Below are 18941 nucleotides of genomic sequence, written 5' to 3'. Positions count from 1 at the left end.
GCTAATAAACATTTAAACTGAAACAAATTAACTGTGCCAGTGCAATATTTCTGTTTCAATTAACCTTTTAATTTAAATGTTCATCTGCCTACTTTCAATGTAATTTAAGGCTGGTAAAAATCCAAGAAATCTTCAATATAAGTGAAAGATAACCTGACTAGAATGATAATAAGTCCTTAGGTGAGATGTCAGCAATGATTTTCTGAGCAAATTGACAATAAAGAAGGGTGATGTACTTATGAAGCCTAAGGGTAACAAAAATTAAAAAAAAAAAAACCAACTCTTTTTCTTTTTTGCTTTGCTCTGCTAATTTCAGCAGAATTAACAGTCAAGATGTTCCTAGTTTTCCCATATCAGCATTCCTCAGTGCACCCTCAGCTTCAGTGATGTTGTCAAAGGGTGCTTGAAAGTCTAATCTGCCTCTTTCCGTTCTAAGAAGCACTCCACACAAAAATACCCCTAACTACAGACAGGCTAACAGGCTTTTAGTCCACACCTTGTGACATACATGTGTGAGAAGGAACATTCCTAATTACAGTTAGTAGGTGGGTGGCACAGTGCCTCTCAGCCCTGCAAATCCAGCTGCTTTCAGTCCAGTGCTCATGTGCAGCTCTCAGTAAGACTGGGGTGGGACGCCTCAGAAGCAACCAGAGCTGCTTCAGCACCTCAGAAGACAGCACACAATTTGACACCACTAACAGACTACCTGCCCAGCAAAAGGAAGGGGAGACTTCCACTTAGCACTTGTCCTTCACCCAATCTAACAGCACTTCTTAAGTCACTTATCTTTAATAAAAGAGCTTGTGACATCTCATCTTTTCATCAGTAATTTTTCTTTCTGGAAATCATGAAAAAACAAGTAATACAACCCAATAATTTATGTCTAACGAGAGACATGAATTATTTTAGGTGTGCCTCTGTGTGTATTTGCGCATGTTGGCACACACAAAAGCAAGTACACGACACTTGGGCTCAAGGGACAGGTAGGCAGGGAGGGAGGTGTCTTGTCATAAATTCATTAATTAGTATAGCCTGAAGTTGATGGAGGAGGTGGTAGAACCACAGAGAAGACCTTTTCCTTAGCTCAGCATCTGGATAGGAGCTTTAGTCATGTAATGTTCAGAGGTAGAGATTATCCCAGCACAGGTTTATCAAGCAACGAATCTGTTGGAAGAAGCTGTGCTCCTTTTCAGCTCAAAGACTTAACTTCCCTAAGAGTCACCAGAGGCCCTAAGCTTCTGGCTAAACAAGCCAATTTTAATCTTTTATAGGAAGTTAATTTGCTACTGAAAATAATCATTTGTACATATTCCGAAAAGCACCTCTAAGTTTTAGGGTCTCTGCACTATATGCCCACCTTAAAAAGTTTTTCTTTCGGCTGTACCTCTACCACTCCATCAGGATAAGAGAATTTTCTTCTCAGGGTGTCACAGCACTTGGCATTTTTTCCTTAGGAGCCCCTACTACTGGAAACAGGAGGTTGAAAAGACTCTTTTGCTCTGCAAAAGAACAAAGAAGTTCTCCATGGTTCACAGCTGCAGAAAACAACATGCAGCAAGCCTGAAAGCAGGGGAACTCTGGCACCTCATGACTGCTCTGTACCATAGACTCGTGACCTGTGAGCACTTGGGACTTGGCAATATTAAAAACAGGCTCCTCAGAAGAAAAATTACAGGAAGTCTGACCAGAGACAAATGTGGCCAAATGGCAGCTTTACATCTGTCCTTCAGGCATTAATATACAAGCCTCCTTTCCTTATTCAGTGGCTACAGTAGTCCTGGACCAGAGCCTCATTTTCCACAAGTTGCTGAATGTGTTTGACCTGTTTCAGTACACACTTAAAGCTGAAAGGGGTGTTGAAGCCAGCCCTACAGACATCCGAGATGAACATCCTGATGCCACAAGCTCTTGTGCTCTATGAAGAACTGAATCAACTTCTCCCAGGATGATTTCATAGCAAGCTTTTTTCCAAAGAGAACTGTTTTCTTTAATATTCCATGCTGAATACTTTAAGTGGCTAAACCTTTTGGAAATAACTGTTCCTAACAGCACAGTTTCTGCACGTGAAGAAGACATTCTGGACTGCTACCAATGCCCACTCAGCCCTGGAGATGTTAGCCCGTCCTTTGGAAATGCTTTTGTTCATTTTGATTGAGCCAGATGAACATTTGGATATGGAGCTCAAGCTCCTAGAGTTAGCATCTGCTACTGTAATCACCCATGTACATATTTATCTCTAGAAAAATATCTCAGCCATCTGATAGCTGAGTGAGGTACTGGCCTGCTCCTACTGGTGCACATATTCCTATATCAATTAGTCTCTGCAAGTTGTTCCATATTGGAATTTTGCCTACGTTACTATTTGCATACAAGGCATATACACATTGTATCATATAGCCTTATGATTTTGTGTCTGTTTTGATACCTACTGATCAAGAATCCAGATTTCTTTCTTTCTTCTCAGAGGCTGACACACAGTCATGTCAGTTCAATGGATTTTTTTTTCCTTAGCAGTCAAGTCAGTTAGGTATTTCTGCTGTTTTCCACAAATCCAGATCTAGTAAAAAGATTATCATATCAATAAATTGTGTGATTTAATCTGTAGGAGTGGGCAGATGAGATCTCCCTTGCAAATCTGTTGACACTATTAATGAGTTACAGTTCTAATGCTGAATAAAATCTGAATTGCAAAACTGTGCAGTAAATTTGCTCTCATGGCACAGTAGTGCATTTTAGCAGTCTTCCATGACTTTCTCAGCTGGTTCATGTACAAGAGGCACCCATAAATGAAAGAATTATTGTTTGTTTTATTGCACCATTCAGAGGTCTCAGCTAGCAGTGAGTATTATTTGTTTTGAAGGTTTTAGAAAAGATTCAGTAGAAAGTTAAAGGAACAAAAGTCCAAGGGGGAAGGTTCATATGTACTCACAGATCCTACAAATGAATAAAATGTGGTATTTGCAAACACACCAAATTCTTCACCAAATCATGACCAAATTTATAATCTTTAAGAAAATTTGTATAGTCTAATATGCTCCTAGAAAAAAAAAACATGCCATGGTAAAAGAAAAAAGCATGCTATTTGATGAAGGAAACTACCTTTTACTGACAGTTCTCATATTCCTTCTGTTCACGTAGCTTCATTGAGAATGTGATTTTCCATACCAATATTTCCATAATCTCTTATCTTTTTGCTAGTCTTGCAAAGACGATTAGCTGGACACTTTTCATTGTTTTGCTGGTTTTGCTTAACAATGAAGGTTTTAAATAAGACTCTCACTTCCTTTTCTCCCTTCCATGTGATAAACTATTACAACTGTGATTCCAAACACAAAAAGAGAGGGGTAGTACTCAGTAAGAAGGTGCCCTGTTTCCTTTTATATAGATTCCTTAATTTTTTAATTCCCTGGACAAACGCACTTCTAGTACATCTCTGTTACAGTCAGTTAGGTAATGCTATGAATCACTTGCATCCCTGGTGACTTATACTTTGGGCCACAATGGATGGGCTGTATTAGTGAAAGAGCTCTTGGGTGTTTGAATTAGGTTCCTCTTTCAAAACAAGATCCCTAAATCTAGACAGATTTAAGCTCCCCTGATTGCTTAAATAATTTGATCTGAACTCCCTTGCTCTGCTCAAAGTGGTGGAATCAGAACTAAATCACTGTCCTACTTCACTTGAGTTTTCCCTTGTACAGCTAGTCTTCCCCTTCAAAGACTTCTACCCTTTCTGAATCCTCATTTTCAAGAATCCCTACTCAATTTCTTGCAAACCTGTCTATTCTGGGATCAGGGATCATTAATGGGCTGCATGTTTATATGTTTTTTTATTTCACAAATTCTCTCCTGTGAGCTGAACAGGCAGAGTGGCTGCTTCCTTCTTCAGCAGTGTTGAAGTCACCTCATTATGGCCAGGGGAGCCTCACTCAAACCTGAGCCATGGCCATGCTGTTCCCACAGTGCCACACAAAGCACACTTGCTCAGGGCTGTGAAAAAGCTGCCCACCACTCAGACTTGGCCCAGTTATACCCTAACTCAGACTTCCCCTTCTTGCTACTAAAAGGGGTGAGTGAGGGGAAGGCTTGGCCTTTGCAGCATCCCTCAGTTTCCACAGGAATGCTTCCAGTCTACCAACAAGGGCAATGAGCCCTTTGAACACTGGACCACCAGGGGTATAAATGTATGGGGAGAAACAGAAAGGTTGCTTGAAATCTTTTACTTAGGGCAGTGGAGAAGGACTGCACATTTCAACACCCTTGATATGTTGCCTGATATTAAACCAGTGGTAAGTTCTAAGAAAGAAATCTGTTGTAAGTTGAAGATAATAGAAAGCATTCAAAAGGTTGGAAACCCTTGATGGGAAGCAGGAAAAGTACTAAACCATCTAACTTGAATTTCAGGAAGGCTGTCCATCTTCTCCACTATTGTTCTGGTCCCTCAGTTTTTCCACTTCTAAAGAACTGTTGTCTTCCTCCACCTAATGGATGCCACTTGAAAGTCTGTCACATTTAACCTAGTGATGGGTAAAGCAAAAGGGGAAAAAAAAAAGATGCATAAGGAACATGGGGGAATTAATAGTTTTTTGAGTTTGACATGGGTCTGAATAAACATTTAAGTTCAAGGCTGACATTAATTATTTCTCTTTTACCTCTGTGGATGAATGCTTAACAGGGTAAAAACCACAATAACCTGTGGCACTGTTTCCACTTTCAAGTCTTTACAGGTGCACTCAAGTTTGTTTAACCGCATTAACAACACTGCTATATTTAAGGAGGCAGCATAAAACCTGAAGGAGCAAATGACATGAAAATTCATTTCCAAGAAGACTCGGGCAACCTGATGAAGCAGATTAGGAGGGAGAGAGGAAGTGTTAATAAATGCTAAAGAGAGCAGATCATTAAAAAGTACTGTTAAAAAAAATCACTAAGTAGATAATGCCCTGAATTCTGACTAAAAATAGAGATTTTGTGAACCACTGTGCAGATAGTAACAAAACCAAAACTTGTTCAATATCTTCAAATGAAGCTAAAACAACAAAAACTCCCTATATATACTTTTTGCATTGATTTGAGGACAACCACCTCCCAGTCTCTAAGACTGGTCTCTCTGCAGTAGAAGTCCCTCTCCAACAGTTCCAACTGCTGTCAGTGTTTTCACATTGTCACATTAGCAAAGCAACTTGAAAAAAAAAACACTTGGAAAAGCTAAGAGAAAACTCTCTGGGAAGTTGAGCTGCCACACGGAGGAGGGTTAAGATCTCAGGTTAATCGATGCAGCTGTACCTTACCTGGGTCTGTAGTTTAACACCTCCACACGCCTCTACCTTCCTCTGTGCACAACACAGTACTGGGATCTGGAGCATTTGACCTTCCCCAGCTCTCCAGCAGAAACTCCAGCACAACCTTTACCTTCAGCAAGGAGCTGTGTTCCTTTCCCCCCCTCGTGCTCTGCGCAGAGCAATCTAATACACCTCATCATGTGGTGTGTTGCTATAGCAGCAGTGAATCCAGCTGCTGCAACACAAAAGACTGATAAAAAGTTGGGTTTTTTTCCTGTCCACCCACCCGGTAAAAGTCAGGGTTGTTTTCTCATGCAGCAAATCTAACCCAGATAGGCTCCTGTCACCTGTGAGAGCTAAATAATGGCAAAGTCTAAAAAGAGAGACACAAATAAACTATAGGTTTTGCTTTGGGGGACAACTTGGGGTTTATTTTTAATTTTAAAAAAATTACTCAGAAGTATGAAATCAACACCCCTTAAGCAGATAATCATTATTTTTCTGCTCCTTCCATTCACTGGTTTCAAAATTTAGGTTCTTATCTCCATAGGAATTGCAATCACAAAATCATGCTCAGCAGTCAGAAATTCACTGGTAATACAGGTACAGATGCAGAGCCAGTACAGGTGGTGCGCACCAGATTTACACCTTCAAAAACAAAACAACAATGCACTTTCACCACTGTGGTCTGGAAAAGGACTTTTACAAATTTTTTTGCTTGTGGAACAGAAATTAATTTATCTAGAAAATGCTAAATAATCATAATTAATACTGCCCTACCAGATTAACCATGAGGACTAACCATAGCAAAGGCCTTTTGAGTTAAACATCAATGCTTTATAGCTTCAAGTGTATTCTTGCACTACTGAGACATCTTAGGAATACCATTCAAAGTTTGCCTTGGGAAGTGTACTAGAGTACATGAATTATCACACTAAGGTCCCAGTCTTGTAACTGAGTCTTGGAGAACAAATTCTTCATGCAAAGCAGGGTCATAGTCTTCCTCCAGCAGTTTCAGCAGAGAAAAGGATAGAACATGTAATGTATCCAAGCCTTTCACCTGCAGAAAGCTTATGCAAGAGAAGGGACTGAAGTGGCAGCAACCTGATACCTGCCACATGAACTGGGTCTTGCTTTTCTGAAATGGTCCTTATGAGGTTTTCCCAGGAACCTGCCTTCTCAAAACATACTAGGCATTTTGACCAAGACTAACTGCTTCTTATTTTCAGGATTAAAATCCTGTTTCTGGTGTGAAAGATACTATTGCTCCAGAATGTAGTCCAGCACCTATATAAAAAAGACAGCTTTTCTATTTAGTTCTCAATTAGTCTGAATGTAATGGAAGATGTAGAAAAAACAGCTATCATGGACCTCAACCCACTCCATTAGAGAGTCCAAAATAAAAATAAAACCCTAATTACTAATTCATTCTCTTTTACTGCTTTATAAGTAGTCAAACCCTATCCAAGTTAATTCATAATATTTTTACCCTATTTTCATACAAGACTTGCCAAAGCTGTTTGTGGAATCTCTATCTTGTATCTGTCAGCAAAAGCTGGCTTTGGAGTCCACAGATCTCCAGTTTTGAAGATGCTCAAAGTAGTAGCTGTTCTAAGAGACCTCTGAAGATGGAAAATAGCAACACAGACTCCTGAAAGAGTCACCTTACTTTGCCTTGAAATAGGTATTTACCTATTGATTCACATTTAAAATTCTGTCTGGCACTCTGGATATGGGGTCAAAACACATAACGCAAGAGGATTCTCCTCACAATAAATTCTACAGTTACTCAATATCATCCTCTTTTTAATACACAGTGAATTTTCATCTCCCGATGCTGACGATCAGAACAAATAAAACACCTCATGAAGTTGTATAATGTGTCTGAGTTTCAGTTGCTACACAGTTGTTTGCAACAATGTGTAAAGTACTTTACATACAACCAACTGCAAAAAAGCCCCAAAAGCTGAAAGGCAAGCAAACTTTCCATGCACATCTGTTAATACCACAGTCTGTCTCGAGTACTGTTAGTGGCTTCACTCAGATTCTGCACAGAGTCAAGAAAGTAAAAAAGAAAACCTACTGAAAACCTACTGAGGGAGTCTAACGGACTATTAAACAACATCACCTGTTAGAAAAGAAATGAACACAGGCTTTTGAAGAGCAATATTCCTCACTTGGAACCAACAAATGATCCAGGTCAGGCAGCTGAAGCTGCAGGCTGGAGCCCCAGCAGAAGTCCCCCACACTCCATGACCAGAGGGCTTTCCCACTCAACAGGACTTGCAGTCGTACAGCACCTGCTCACTGTTTATAGAAGGGCTGACAACACACAGATTAACAGAGCCATAATTTCAATAATTCATTTCTTCTCTGATGTCCCAAGGCCAAAAGCAGCCTCTCCCGTCACTCATGATTTCACGCTTTCACAATCTTTATCTTTCCTACTGTGCTCCCCCCAAATCCACTTCTCCTTCATCCCATGGATTTGTAAAAAACTTCAGGGGACCTGCAGGAAAATCCAGACAGTTTTAGAAATTGTGCGTGTCAGTAATGGAAGACAGCCCTGAATTCTTCATGGATTTTTTAAACACAGGTAGGCCCTTGGAATGTGCTAAGAAAGGTGGAAACCAGCTTCCAGATGGCAGATGTACAGAAAGGGCTGGGCACGGCTTGAAGCATCATCGCGTGCTCACTGTTCTGGAACAGAGTCAGTTAATAACTACCTGGGAAATGCAACAGGAGAAGGAGCCAATGTCAAATGTACTTAGAGGAAGGTTACTCTGCCTTTCTTTAAACACCTGTTGGCCAGGGCCTGCCTGCCACAGATGGCATCAAGAACATGTGTGCTTGTAAGATGAATGGCTATTTCCCACCAAAATATTTTCTCATAAGAAATGCTACTGAACCTTCTAGAGGGCTCTGTTCCTACTGCCATAGGATAACAGATCCTTTCCCACAAATCTGAGCCATACAAGATAAAGGTAAAGCCTGGCTCCTATGGGTACTGACTCTCTCTGGATGAACTCAGCCTGCAGCAGCTGCTGAGACTTGACTTTCCCTTTAAAAAGCAGTGTGAGGACAAGGGATGGAGTAACAGCACTGCTCCAGACTTCCAAAGCCAAGCAGGAAATGGCACAGGGAATCACATCTTGCTGTTCCACTTGCCTGACAGACAGCATGACTTCCTTCACAGCACCCCTGCTCAGGCACCAGGCAGCTGCTTGGGCCAACAAGCAGAAAAGGCCTCCATAGTGCTGCCCAAAGGGCTGAAGGTTGAGCTGCAAAGCCAGGAGATGGCGAAATACTAAAAGCAAACAGCCTATGGTCGGGTCTTCTTGCTGCCAGATTTCTGAGCCAGAGATGATCAGAGTTTTAGGCTTCCTTTATAGAGAGACCAGTACCCAGTCTTCTTTCTTCATTTAATTGCTTTCACAAGGAGCCAGGACCATTAAGTCCCATTGATCCAAGTTGTGTCCTTGGCTGAGCCAGCCTCTGTGTCTCAGCAGAGCTGCTGGGCACAGTGCAAGGGCACCCAGTTGGCTCCTGAGGGGTGTCAACAAGATGCTGTGCCAGCTCTGGCTCACAGCCTGCCATGCTGGACCCAGGCAAATCTTGCAATCATTTGGACTCCGCCTCAGGGTTCTGCAAGCCCCAACAGCATAGATCCAGCTGGCTTTTCAGAGCCTCCAAGCCCCATGCAAGCCACTGCACAGGAGGGCAGGGCCAGCCAGAGGCATGGTTGTGGCTGCACCATGGTTGTGGCTGCACCAGTGCTAACAAGCCTGTCTGGGCTCTAGCTGACCCGGATGCCCTTCTCAAATTAAAATGCCTCAGTCCACAGTGGTGGAAATACAATGCAGAATCCTCTCTGTGGCTGAGCCATTTCACAACACTGCAACTATTTTGTCACAGTTCCAGCTCTGCTGGGAAGGCGGAGAGACAGGAGAGAGCATCCCTGGATTGGCACGAGAGAGACCTTGCACTGAAGGCAGGCAGATTTTGTGTTACGAAACTGTACCCTTATCTCATAGTAGCTGAAAAAAGGTTGTGACAACTGAAGTCTTCACAGCTCCTCCTTCCCCCTATTCCCTCCTCCCTGAGGACCCAACTATCTGGTAACTGGCAGTGCATGCCACTGGCAGCCAAATAAACACTCAAGCCCTATGATGCAAGAACCCACAGTGTCCCAAAAATTATTTCAATTATTTGATGAGTGGGATTTCTCACAGAGTGTGTGCCTCTGGTTGAGATTAAACTCTGAATGTGAAATAAAGCACTTTAAGCAAAATAGGTCAGAATGAATAAAAACTCTTTGAAGCCTGGGCTCAGTCTCACTTTTTGCCTACCAGCAATGGACTCCTGGGGTGGCTGGGAAGACAGGTATGCCAACCAAGTACACTGCCACACCAAGCCAAATGAGGGACCCAACCTTGGCAGAGAACAAGTGCAGCAACCCTGCTTGCACACACCTACATAGATGCCTGCAAGACACCTGCCAGCTTCTCAGCTGGCTCCTACAGGATTGCTGAACAACTGAGAAAATCCAGATACATGGGCAAGGGAAGAGAAAAAGAGAGGAAGCAAGCAAGCAAGCCAGGAGGATATACATAATTTCCACTCTATCCTTCATCATTTCTAGCTCTTCCCCAAGAATGAACAGCCTAGAAACTGGAGGGTTTGATCTGTGCTGCTACAAGCAGCACATTCTTTCCAACACAGGACTGGTCTGTGCAATCCCCTTGTTAACTGGTGGACCACTTGGAACTTTTGCTCATTATTCTGAATTGTTTCTATATGTCTCCTTCCTGGGGAGAATTCATTGGCCACCACAAAACATTGTCAAGTATTTGCCATCCATGTCAAGACTTTGTCAAGTCAGGCTTTGCATTTTTTCTCTCTCTTCTAGGTGCTTGACATGTTCCTTGTCTTGTCCTGCTGCCCTTCCAGAGAACGTTACTATGGCAGTGACTACAAGGCCAGGGATGCCGTATGAAGCAGCACTGTAACACTGGGGGGAACAAATGTTTGACGACTGGACTACAAATCTACAGCAGAGTGACAGCTCGAGCACTTCCAAAGCAACAGAGCAAACATGCAAACACAAGGGGCCAGAGAGCAGTTTGATGAAACAACCTTTTTCTAATGGTTCTCAAAAGGATACATTTAAAAAAACATCCACAAATAAACTGGCAATTAGCTTCCCTATCACCACGGTCGCTTACACTCCTGCAGAGATGGTTTTATATGAAACACATTTCTTCGTTTATATTTTAACATTTTTCTGCAAAGGCAAGAGCTCAAACTGCCTCAAAAAACCATCGGGGCTAAATCAGCCCAGCCACCGGCCTCTGGCCACTCACCCCAAAGGAATGGAGCTGCTGCTGGTCCTGCCCAGAGCTCCGGCTCTCTTGTCCCCCACCACTGCCCACCCATCAGCACCTCAGGCCCACCCCCAGGCATCTGAAGTGTGAAGCGTGTGCTGGGGGCACACATGCTGTAACTGGCATGCAGTCATGGCCCAACACAGACGCCCTTTTTTTTACATTGGGCAGACAATTTTAGAAGAGTGCAAGGTCTCTTTCAGCAGTTTGATGATAAATCACCTTTAAGACATAAACAGACGTAAGCAGTGGACGAGGTGAAGGCAGCAGACAGACTGAATTTGCATAGATTCTATTTTAAGCATCTAGCATGAATGACCTGAATTGGCCATGTGGAGACACCTGCCTCTCTACAATGAAGTTACTGGGAATTCCTGCTCCTAATGCTGTTGTCTGAAATGCATCCAAGTTGGACGCTTAAAGCAGATGGTATCAGTACATCTCCTAAGGTTCTGCTCTAAGTAGGCAAACCTTAACCTCTTTTAAAATGAACAAAATAAATTACTGGAGTGCAGACTAAAATCCAGGTAATCCAGGGGCACTAGAGACCTCAGGTCACTTCATCCATGCATTTGCCTTTACCTCACCTAACCAGCACAAACTTAAGTCAACCAGTAGAGAAAAACAAACCTTGTGGGCAAAATGGAGGCCAGCCAAGGAGGTGGGTGGAAGTCAGGAAGTCCTACCCTTCCCTCGGAGTCGGTGCTTGTGCCAGGGGTGGATGGTGAGTGACAGTGGATGTTCTCAGAACCAGGGCTTTTAGACAAGGTGCTGAGCAATATTTTTGATCACCTATCATTATGAGTCATGCAGGTCTTCTCCATAATATTCTGCCCTGAAGTACTGGCCAGATGATGTTATCAGTAGATAATTTTGATTGCTAAAGTTTCCCCAGCAGTTTCAGTCAGACACAGCAATCTTCCTGTTTTCTGATCTCAGATCCCAGTTCCTCTGACAGGAACAGGTATTAAGATTCCTGCAAATACAAAGCTTTATACGGTCTCCCAGAACATTTAATCCCTATGATTATAAGGGATATATTTACAAACTGTCATTATCAAATTTTGTTTTGTTAAATTTGAGGTTGCTTTTTTTTTGCCTACATCTGTCACAAAATATAAAAATTCTGCCTTGTAAGAGATCTAAGGATTTCCTTTTTTTCAGCTCAGCATAAACTATACATGGTGATGTTTGCCTCTGTAGATATGTGGTAGGAATCCTGTTAGCATTTACATATGCCTCCCTAGATACTTATTCCATGCTTTAATTAACACTAGGATTTGAATCTTTCATGAGAAAATTATCAAGTAGGGCCACTGTAGTGTGATTTAACCACTCAGCCAGAGGGAGACAAGGATATTTTATTTTGAAAATTACAAAGGATATGCCAATAACCTTTTAAGTACAGTAGTTCACTGGCAGTTATAGCACCATAATGAAACCAAAGTCACTGAAGATAGCACCATGACATTAGTAGTTGAAAAGATAAACTGGATATGTATGTCTGGCCTGTTTTGTTTTACCTAGTTTAAGGGTATCAAGGGAAGTGTGCCATATCTATCTGATAGCCTGCTTTTATAACCACAACCTGGCATTTTATATTTACAGCTTGGCACATACTATGAGGGAAAGTGATGTTCAGCACTCATCCAGTTCCTCATTTGTGATAAACATTAAGCTGCCACAAATTTCAGAACAGCTGTCTCTATTTGAGAGCAATCCTATGGTCTGGCAGGTAGGGTGGGACTGGAGCAAAGAGGCCACCAGCTAAATGAGACCTCAAGACCACCCCTGATCTCACCCTCCAGTCCCAGGCCGTGGGGACAGAAGCAACAGCACCCATCTCTGTGGGCCTCCTGCTGCTAACCCAGGGCCAGTTGACTGTGTGCTTAGGCTACCTGAACACCACTGCACAGATGATGCACATGTCACCATCTGGAGCTTTCCTCCTCAGCCACAAATGCCAGAAACCTCATTTCAAAGAAAAGAAAAAATCCATACATTTCTATGTATGCCCATATGCTACTGGGAGCTGTCTGCCTCTCTGAAGGTGAACCTGGCTACAGGTCAGGTCTGCAGGTTTCTAGAAGACAGGGGAAGAACCAGACTCAGCTGATAGGTGAAGTAAACAGTGTCCAACACCATGGCAACGAGAACAAATTCCTATCTATTTGCTTTCACACATGTCTTCTCAAGCTTGCTGCTATGTTCCTGTGCTGCCAGGCAGCATGAGCATTCTTGTTGTGGGGCTGCAACAGCATGCCTCCCTCACTGCTATGAAAGTTATTTTGCCCTCAAGCAACAGAAACCCAGCACAATTTTGTTTGACAAGGCTTCTCACTAAAAAAAGAACCATAGTATTTAACATGAACAGTCCTTAAAATATACAATCAACTTTTTTTTTCAAATAATCACATCTTCAACTTTCAAATATGCTATTATTGCACAGTATGTAAAATGACTTCAAATAAAAAAATTCTATAAATAAGTATATTTTTATTCCCGTTTGTTTGCTTTATAGTTTGAGCAGCACTTTGTACTTCTATTTGTACAGCTTTTTAATATAAAACCAGAGGAGAGCAGTAACAGAATAAAAGTAACATAGACAAGAGATTAAGAGAAATGCATTAAGCTAAAAGTATTTTTAACTCTTACTTTAATATTTGATTACATTTCATGGCACTCATCTATATTTTTGAAGGAAGGCAAAAAGTAGGATTTTGCTGCAATTTTCTATATTGCTTTGTTATCTTACCCCCAATGTTTTTACTTATAATTCTTTGCCAATAGCCATCTTTTGTCCTTTCTAGCAACTTGCCTAAGTAAGCCTGGGAGATCAGCAGGAAGCAGCAATGTGCCTGAGATAATTCCACCTCCTCATCACTCTAACTGAGCGAACGTTTCCCTGTAAGCGACAAGAGCTCCAGAACTCTGGAGAGGATCTAAAACCACATTCATGCATGGACTTTAGAGAAACACACATTCAACACTACCTTACCCGGTCCACCACCTTGCTGTTTGTGCTTGTCCAAGGCAGTCTCCACCCACATCACAGACAAACCAAGCACAAGGTAAGGCTGTGTGTACAAGCCTAAATCCTCTGCCATTTTATCCATCATATTTTGCAGAACACATCTCCATTACCTGGTTGACTTCAAGAAGGCAAATCAGATGTAAACTGGCTCTTTGAAGGCCCTGTGTTACCTCTAAGAGAGCCAGTACTTCTGAACAGACTCACTGCTGGAGGTCACTGTGCTCCCATGCAGCCAAAGCACAAGTGAGGCTCACAGGATCTGCTGAAACTTAGCTGGCTCCTGCTCCCCTGCTCTGCTGTGTGGAAAGAACTCTGCTTTTGAATTCAAGGAGTCCAACTAAGCACGTTCCTAAGTCTTGGGAGGACTGGAAACCAATAAATCTTGCATTGACAGAGATGCAGCTGTTTGAAATAAAAACAACTCTTGATTTTCATTTATGGGCCTATTAGCATTTTTTTTAAATTCATGCACTGGGATGTAGTGGTTTCCCTCTCCCTAAATCTCTTTGAAAGCATGTTAATGTGTCTTTTTAATTTAGCAAGAACAAAAATGGACAGATTCAGCAAATCTATTACTACACAGAAAGATATCGTGTGAACTAAATAGGGCACCATCAACAAGTACAATACTATGTAGGTATAACTGTGTCTATCTGCTATTAGCATGAAAGTTAAGTACAAGGAACAGAACCATGATGAATGTAAAAGCCTTCATAGAGAAATTTTCGAGGAAAATGTGGTTGTAAACAGTAGATAAACCACAGTTGTTTTACTAAGGCAAGTCTGACTTTCCTGCTGGGAGTATGCTGAAGTACAGTCATATGGGGAACAAGAGGAAACGTGCAAGAAGACAGAATGAAATAAACTTGACCATAATGTTTCATTGAACTTTGTCATCGTGCAGTACATGAAACATTCTCCAGTGCCCAGGCACTGAGGCATTGAGGGCACTGCAATGGGACATCTTTCTGCTTTCATCTGGCTATACAGTACACATGCCAGTGTCTAAAGAGCTCTAAGCCAAGTTGGGACCTTGTTCATAATATCCGCACCTACTTTCACTTTGACTCATTTAAGCATGAAATATGCAGGAAACAGAACAGTGTCCTGGCTAAAATTAGTCAGGTTGGATGCCTGCCATCAACTCAGAATAGGGTTCCGGCTTCAGCTGCAACCAGTTTGTTGCAATCTTCAGCCATGAAACCTGAAACAAACCTCACGATTACTGTAAGAAGCTATTCTCAAATCTGGACCGGGCAAGTGGCTTCCACCTCTGGTGGGCTCATCTGGAAGACCCTTTCCTGTGTCCACCCTTTTACCCTGTGCATGGCTCTGCAGGGGAGGGGGTCTCCAGAAAGGCTGAGAGAAGCTGTGGGCAGTTGCCCCCTTAACAGTGTGTGAAATGACTCAACCACAGCCAAGAGCAGCTGGAAAATATAGGGACAAAATGGTGAGAGAGAGCAGGAATTAAAGTAGCCAGGACAGGTATCACCTCTGAACTGGGTTGCTGGGGAATCCATCTGGGATTGTTGGACGGAGTCAAGGCTGTGGGTAGCACAAGTACTGCTGAAGCCAGCTGTCTGGTTTGCCTTCTCACATTTATCCAACTGATTTCCCTTGAAAACATTCCATGCAGAGTTTTGGCATAAAGCATTCTGGCAGAAAAGTCTGTAAAGGGTTAATACATTTGGCTTCTGGCTCTGACAGGCTGGATTCATTTCCTACTTACACTCAAATGAAAATCTTCTCCCTGTGCTTTTCCAAAGAAGAGAAGTTCCCATTCTATTTGAGTAGATAAGCAGCCTTTTGCTCTAGAGAGGCCAATGTGGGGAAGTGAATGAATGATGTTGATTAAAAGAGAGGCAAAACAGTCCCTGCCTTCCTGAGGAGACCTACACAATTCTTAAAACTAAAATGGCCTGGAGGTTCTTATTGGAAAAGTGACTCTCAGGATTGGGTTCCTGATCATTTAAAAATAGAGCACCAACCCAAACTGCATTCATATTAAGCAAAACAGTAGTTTTAATTAAATTTCACTGAAGAAGGAAATGTCTTAATTTTATGTTGAAGAATGTGGTCAAATTTATTCTAGCAATTTCACTGTTGCTATTTTAAGGTCTAGTTTTAGTATCAGTTGAAAAGTGAAGTATTCTCAGTTTATTGTCTTTGTTTTGGCAACATTTTATTTCCTTAATTTTTACCTAAATTTAACTACAGCTGTTTTTCTTTCAATAGCAAGATTTGGTATTTGTATCAGACAATCATCATAGCAAGAAGGTATCTGTAACAGTGAAACCAACAGAACTGATTCTTATCAAAATAGTTTTAGAAACAATGTTTGACAATTTAGAAAATGCCACATATTATGGCAATCCTTTGGCTCATACTTTTCCCCGAAAACAAAATAAATTAAGATTAAAATTGAAATTAAAATTAAAATTGAAATTAATTTCTGGCTGAAGTTAAAAAGATAAATGACAAATCCCCCTTGCCTTTTTGTCTGGTCCCCTGACCATACTAAACTTCAGCATTTAAATGGAAGCACGATCCCTAAGCCTTTAAATTTTCCACTGAGAAGAATATATAGAACTGCCATCCATACCACAAAAGATCAAAGAGGACAAAAATTATATAAAATAGGGGGATTTTTGATTTGATTGCATATGAAATATCAGCAGAGACATTTGGAAAAACAGATCTCCCAGTGCCATGACACGTTTCACTTATAGCTGTCCTAAAACTTAGCACTGTGTGCTACTATCCTCTTTCACTATCAGTTCCCTGATCAATGAGCTATATCTAATCACGTCTCACTTTGCCTGCAGCCTCAAATTTCCCACTCCAGTTCTACTAAAAAGATGCATGCCAGTGTGAATGCACCACCAAACTTGATTAAACTTCTCCTCTTCTGCCCCTGCTCTGCAAAACCATCTTTTATTTCATGTGTACCTGGCATGTGGGAAAAGAGCCCAGGACTCTAGTACTCACTTCCTCACACCTTAGAGACACTGGAAGTCCCCGACTGTGTATGGGAGCTGGAGGACACACAGACCTATTCCCTTCCAGATCCAGCCCTTTCTGAAGACAGAAGTTTCTAGTCCCCAGGCGAGTGCTGTGTTTGCACCTTTACTCTTGTTTTCCTGATACAGGGATGTACAAGGTATAGTGACATTTCTTCCCAGGCTCATGCAAGAATCCCTGATCTTGCCTTTATTCCAGATGTAAACCAACACAACACATTTATATGACAGAAAGGGTTTCTCTCAGCTACCTGTGATGGAAGCTGTAAAATACCTCTAAAAGACACTCTTAAGTCCTGTACTTATCCTAAGTTTTGTGGGATCCATTTCCCCTTAGGCAGCTTTGAACATATTGAAAACAATGTCTGTTTGCATCCCAATGCCACTTGTTCTTCTTTCTAAAGCACCTCTTCAGCAATTTTGGACAAAAGAAAACCTGAGTCACTGGATGTTTGTTTAAGGGGGAGAGGATGTTCATGATACACAAGAATCCTGTTATATTTTCATCTGATGCCTGTCAGGTGACTAACAGCTGTCCATTCTCAGGGATGATTCTTCATACCAAGCACTGCAGGAGAAACCCTCTATGACCTGAAGAGTTAGGTGCAGTCTGGTCCAGGAAATAGAAGTGACTACCCTCCTGGAATTCAAGCACTGTGAACCTCCAAAGGAAGCACATACATAAAAATAGATAATCCTGACATTATCCTTATCTATCTTTACAGATGTTATTAACATATCTGCAGATAAATGCCAGGGGAAGATAGCTAGGAATTTGTATGTGAAATCAAGTCGAATAGAGCTGCAGATGATGAAACCAGTTTTAATTAACTAGTACCAAGCCAGTCAGCACTTGGGAGCAGGAATGCAAATCAAGTGTTTGCATGTCCTGGGCATCTGGCCTGGGCAGCCAGGGCAGCAGCCACTACAGAAACTGCTGAAATGTCTGTAGATCATAGAGCAACCACAGTCAACATGAGCATGACAGGTCACTCAACTGTGGTAAAAAAATGCATAATGAAATGGATATGGATTCCTGCACTGGAAAATGAAAGCTTTCTGGGGTGAGGGAAGCAAGACCCAAAATACAAACCACAAAGAGCAGTATTTTTATCTCTTTATACTGTAAGAGAAGGTACAAATATACCCCAGAGCTTAAGCAACATGACTCCACATCCATTTTGACTGTCCTCTGGTAGCATTAGTCCATCAAACCTGTTTGCTTTGCCTTCAATGGGGTCTCATTATGCCTATTACCAACTTTTCAGAGAACCTGTAGTTAAAAATTGGTTTTTAACGGACTTGTCTACATATACCTTGAAAATACCATATTCAAACAGTTACTTAAAAATCAAAGCTACTGGTATTCAGGGAAAACTGTGGATTTATGTTTTTACTTTTTCCTTTGAAATTCTGCTTCTGAACTTTGCCCACCTGACACCAAAACTTTTGTTTCTCTCCAGTTGTTTCTCTCCAGTAGCAACAAGGTTGCTCTCCATATGGAAATTATTTTAATAGTAAAACATACCAGACACTTTGCAAAAGTATTTCAAAGCGAAATGTAGTTTTGAAATGATAGCAAATTATAATTTATATTTTGGTATCACTGACAACATTGTATTTTAAGAATTGTTCTATCAAGGGATGAGAAGCAAGTTGTAAAGTCTTAAGGAATACAGTAAAAGCAACATCATTCATAAATAGGTGTATTATTTTTTGTTTACAAGAGAAAATTTGTCTTAGAAAAAAAATACAAAAGGACAAATGTTAGAAATCACTTGTATTCAAGTATTTGCAATAAATACTTAAAACTAGTAGCTGAATGTGGAGGGAGTTTTCCAGTCCTGCTGCCATTCTTTATTTGAGCTGGCCTAGCAGGGGATCCTGGGCTCAGACTCTCTTGAGCCTGGAGGAATGAGCAGAGAGAAGTATGTAGGACTTGTCTGCAGGACCTGTTCCTCACCACACAGATGCAAAGGACCAGGTTTTGAGAATATGCCAGGTACCTGGGTACCTCACCTCGTCTGCAGAAAGCAAATGGCTCACAGACAGTAGCTCTGATTTTTCAAATGGGAAGCTTGCCTAGGAGTTCTTCTGTTTGGTCCATGTTTCTTGCTTAGTACAGTTGGCAGGAAGGAGAATGAACCAACTGAGAGAAGGGCAATCAGGACTCTCTCCTTTGTGTAGTCAGCCTACACCTGGCACTATCTGCAGCTCAGTACTG

At 41.6% G+C, this 18941-nt stretch overlaps 1 protein-coding gene across 16 annotated transcripts in view; it reads right to left on the bottom strand.

Moving 5' to 3' along the window:
• DTNA (dystrobrevin alpha) overlaps positions 1–18941 on the bottom strand; it is a 221835-nt gene that overhangs the window by 117199 nt on the left and 85695 nt on the right. The window contains exon 1 of one of the 16 annotated variants that reach the window (XM_085572083.1): positions 5289–6129. The exons of 14 other annotated variants lie outside the window; for them this stretch is intronic. The gene's annotated coding sequence lies outside the window, so the exon portion shown is untranslated. Of the gene's footprint in view, positions 1–5288; positions 6130–18941 lie in introns of those variants that run through there. One more of the 16 variants, XM_085572092.1, reaches the window with a different exon arrangement.

This window comes from Lonchura striata, chromosome 2, assembly GCF_050655825.1.
Source record: "Lonchura striata isolate lonStrDom1 chromosome 2, ASM5065582v1, whole genome shotgun sequence".
Lineage (NCBI taxonomy): Eukaryota > Metazoa > Chordata > Aves > Passeriformes > Estrildidae > Lonchura > Lonchura striata.
Note: the sequence above shows the minus strand (reverse complement) of the source record. Positions and strands in the feature narration are given on the sequence as shown.